The following is a 5,115-nucleotide window of genomic DNA, read 5'->3' on the forward strand; positions in this document are numbered from 1 at the left end:
AGACAAATTTCTAAGACATAGAAATCAGAAGAGGGTTAACATAGTAGTTTGGCAATACCTTCCCAGAGTACAGCTTTGGTCCTGGATTCATTAGGCTACAGAGTTTTATTTCCCTGATCTAGTCACAGGTTTGCAACATTTGAATATGATAGCCATTGATCCTTTATATACTAAGGATCAAATATTGCCATTTACTACTATACAGAAATCAGAATAAAGTCGAACAAAAGACAGTATCATGCTTTCTCTCATTATTTGGAATGATAAAGTCATACAAATGACTTTTTATATCTCATTCTGTTATAGAGCAAACATAAAGTCATGTAAATGACTTTTATATGTCATTCTATTATAGAACAAACATAAATAAAGTCATACATATGACTTTCTATCTTACACTATTATAGAGCAAACATGAATAAAGTCATACAGATGACTTTTTATACCTCATTCTATTATAGATCCTTTATGTACTAAGGATCAAATATTGACATTTACTACTATACAGAAAGCAGTAGAAAGTCAAACAAAAGAAAATACCATGCTTTCTCTCATTATTTAGAATAATGAGACAACCCCATTCTGTTATGGAACAAGCATAAATAAAGTCATACAGATGACTTTTTATACTTCATTCTATTACAGAACAAATAGAAATAAAGTTATACAGATGACTTTTTATACCTTACACCGTTATAGAGCAAACATGAATAAAATCATACAGATGACTTTTTATACCTTATTCACTTGTAGAGCAAACCTAAATAAAGTCATACAAATCACTTATAGCCAACCTCATTCTCTTATAGAGCAAACAAAAATAAAGTAATACAGATGACTTTTTATACTCTTTCTATTATAGAGCAAACATAAATAAAGTCATACAGATGTCTTTTTATACCTCACACTGTTCTAGAGCAAATAAGAATAAGGTCATACAGATGGCTTTTTATACCTTATTCTATCACAGAGCAGACATAAATAAAGCTTTCTGGTTTTCTCTACATTCACAAAATATTAATAATCATTTTTTGTTTTTATCTACTCATCATAACCAAGAAGATTTACTAATAAAAACTTTATCTGAAATAGCCATCATAGATGTTCCACTAAAATGTCATATGGAAGACATTAGGCTATACTGGCCCAACCACATAGAGAAAACAATAAAGTCATACAAATGACTTTTTGCACCTTATTATATAAAGAGCTTACATAAATAAAATCATACAGATGACTTTTTATACCTCAGCTCTCACAGAGCAGCATGGAAAAAGTCATACAGATGACTTTTAGTTTTCCTTATATATTGTAAAACTTAATGTAGGAATATACAAAACATATTTTAAATAAAAGTACATATTGGTTTTCTAATATAGCATATGTATATATTTTTGGAATTCCTTCTCAAGTTATCCCCCCTCCCTCAGAAATGGGGAAGCAGGGATCTTTAAGCTGTTCTCTTGATGTAGATCCCGTTCATTTTCAATTCTGAGCATTTTTGGTTTCCCCTCCTAAATTAACTCACTTCTAATACCCTTAAAAAATTGGGAAGGAGGGGTCTCTGAGCCTTTCCCTCAAGGCAGATCCTATTTATTCTTAATTCTGAGCAATTTGGTTCCCTCCAAAATTGACCCTCTCCCCTCAGAAATGGGAAAGGAGGGGTCTCTAGGCCTTCACCTTGAGGCAGATCCTATTTATTTTCAATTCTGAGCGATTTTGGTTTTGCCTCAAAAATTGACCCCCTCCTCTCCCTACCCTAAAAACAGGAGAGGAGGGGTCTATGAGCCTTCCCCTTGAGGCAGATCCTATTAATTTTTCATTCTCAGTATTTTTGGTTTCCTTTCCAAAATTGACCCCCCCCCCCTCCCTCCCATGCTCTTTGACAAGTGTCAATACTGTCATTATGGTAGGACAAAAGTCATCTAAAAGATATTTTATTGTTTTCTTATATAGAAATGGGGCAATATAATGTCTTCTGTATGATATTTAGGTGCAACATCTATAATAGCTATATTGATATATTTTGATTATGGCAAAACAATAAAACAGTGAGATAAAAAAAATATATGTACTTTTGTTTAAAATGTGTTTTGTAAATTCCTACATTCAATTTTACAGTATAAAAGGAAACCAAAAAAGTCATCTGTATAATTTTTTCCATGCTGTTCTTATGAAAATGAGGTACAAAAAGTCATCTATATGACTTTATTTATGTTTGCTCCAAAACAGAACAAGGTATAAAAATTCACCTGTAGAATTTTTTTCTTATTTTATATAATTAGAGGAAACATAATTATGTCTTATTTTTGACTTTATACTGCTTTTTTATAGTAATTAATTAAAAAAAAAAACTTTCCGAAAAAGAAGTTTTCTAAAGAAAAGTCAGGCCATATTAAACTTAAGATCAGAAGAAATAGAAACCTACAATAACTCAAACTCAAGACAACCAGAAATGATTGTTAAAGAATAAATGAAACAGAAAACAAACAGAAATTAAATAAACAATCATAGCAAAAGAAACATAAAACAGATACTAATACAAATAAATAAGTAAATCTCAAAACGAGTAAAGCTTAAGTTAAATATGCAAATCAAGCTTAAAACGAACAAAAATATTTTGCTATTGAGGCATAAATGAAACCCAAAACGAACAGAAGTTAAATAAACAATCATAGCAAACAAATAAACAATAATTAGCATACTAATATAAATGAGTAAACAAATCTTAAAATGAGTGAAACTTAAGTTGAATATGCAAATCCAGCTTGAAACAAACAAAAATCTCTACAAAGAAGAGTTTGGGTTTTGCCTCCTTCTTTCATTGTATAAGTCTAAAACCTACTGCGTCATTGGCACTTTACCGAAAACTATATGTGTCTTGAACAGTCTTGAAAAGTACAAATAATATCAAACAGTGTGTTTAATATGTAATGGTGTTAATTGTTGAACGATCATCAGTTCAAAATTTAATTTTACTGTAATTTTATATTTATTTTCAGTGTTGTAATAAGTACAAAAGAAAATATTTGCAATACGATTCTTTTTCAGTAAAGCCCCAATGACGCAGAAGGTTTTAGACTTTTACAGTGAAAGATGAAGGCAAAACCCAAACTCTTCTTTGTAGAGATTTTTGTTTGTTTCAAGCTGGATTTGCATATTCAACTTAAGTTTCACTCGTTTTAATATTTATTTACTCATTTAAGCTTATATTAGTAACTATTCTTTATTTGTTTGCTATAATTGTTTATTTAATTTCTGTTCACTTTGGGTTTCATTTATGCCTCAATAGCAAAACATTTTTGTTCGTTTTCAGCTTGATTTGCATATTCAGCTTAAGCTTCGCTTGTTTTGAGATTTATTTACACATTTATTTTAGTACTGGTTGTACGGTTGTTCTCTATGATTGTTTATTTACTTTCTGTTCGTTTTGGATTTTCTTTATTCTTTAATAGCAGTTTCTGGTCGTTTTGAGTTTGAGCAATTGTATGTTTCTTCTCCATCTGATCTTAAGTATAATATGGCCTTTAATTCTCTTCGGAAAACTTCTTTTTCGGAAAGTTTTTTTTTATTTTAATTAATTTCTGTTTGTTTTTGATTGCCAAGTTTCAAGTTTTTCAAAATTCCCTATTTCAAAATATTTTTTTATTCCAAAGTAAATTAACAATATTGGTAAGAACTAATAAATTAAACTGAATATTGGATATATAATGATATCAATTTCTGAAAGCTCACCAGCTCAAGATTTTGTTTCACCCAGGCCGGATTCAAAGCTTTGACGCCTCTAGGCACAAGCGTTTTTGCCGCTCCGTTTTTGTAAGATTTTCGGGGAAACCCCAAAAACTTTGGGAATGGTGAAAGTCGCAGGGTCTAGTGGGCCTATTGCTGAATCCTAGTCTGGTTTCATTGCAATTTTCATTTTATTTTCAATGTTGTAATAAGAACAAAAGAAAATATAAGTAATATAATTCCTTTTAGTTAAGCCCCAAATACGTAGCAGGCCTTATTTTTACCGTTAGAGAGATGGGCAGTAACCATACTCTTGTTTGTAGTCAAGACACTATTCAGTAGAAGTACATAACCCCTACTTCCTGAAAATAACCGCAATCTAACAACCAATCTTTAATCCAATTCTCACTTTTGTTTGAATTCTGTTCTCCCAATTATTATAATAAAAAAGATAATCTAATTTTGCAGAACTTTGTAGCCACTTAAGTGAGAGAATGATAATTCTAAGTATGAGAATTTGTTATTTTAGTAAAATAATTATACTTTTCCCGTTAGGAAAACGGGCAGTAGCCATACTCTTGTTTGTAGTGAAGACACCATTCATTAGAAGTACATAACCCCTACTCCCTGAAGACGACTGCGGTCTAAAACCAATCCTTAATCCGATTTTCACTTGCCTTTGAATTCTGTTCTCCCAATTATTATAATAAAAGAAAGGTGAACTAATTTTGCAGGAATTTGTAGCCACTTAAGTAAGAGAATGATAATTCTAAGTAAGAGAATTGGTTATTTAAGTAAGAGAATGATATTTTTACGGTTTGGGAAACGGTTAGTAGGCCAATAGCCATACTCTTATTTGTAGTAAAGACACCATTCATTTGAAGTATGAAACATCAATTCTTTTGGAAAAAATTGGGAAAAAAACTTTCAGAAAGTTTTTCCAATTAATTTTTGTTCATTTTTTGATTGCAAAAAGTTTCCAAGTTTTTAAAAAAACTCCTTAGCCTATTTCAAAATAAGATTTATTTTGAACATCACACTTTCATCAAAGTATCAAAACAAAGATCAAAGTAACAATATCAAAGCATCCAAGTATCAAAGCACAGAAAGGATTAAAGTTAACAAGGTTTCAAAGTAAACAAAGTATCAAAGTAACAATAAGCAACCTGCACAACTTATAGCCTTTGCACCATAAATCAAAGTTAACACATACATAACTAAATCCAAATATCAAAGTAAAAAAGTATTAAAGTAACAATAATTAAGTTCCATAACTCCACCACTTCCCCAGGGCTGGGGGGGGGGATTAACCCTGGAAGCATGGTAATTTAGCCTTTGAACTATTTTGAATAAAATGGGAATCTCCAAATTTTGACCTGATGCCCT

This window comes from Artemia sp. Qi Xiang Cuo, chromosome 20, assembly GCF_049724085.1.
Source record: "Artemia sp. Qi Xiang Cuo chromosome 20, ASM4972408v1, whole genome shotgun sequence".
NCBI lineage: Eukaryota > Metazoa > Arthropoda > Branchiopoda > Anostraca > Artemiidae > Artemia > Artemia sp. Qi Xiang Cuo.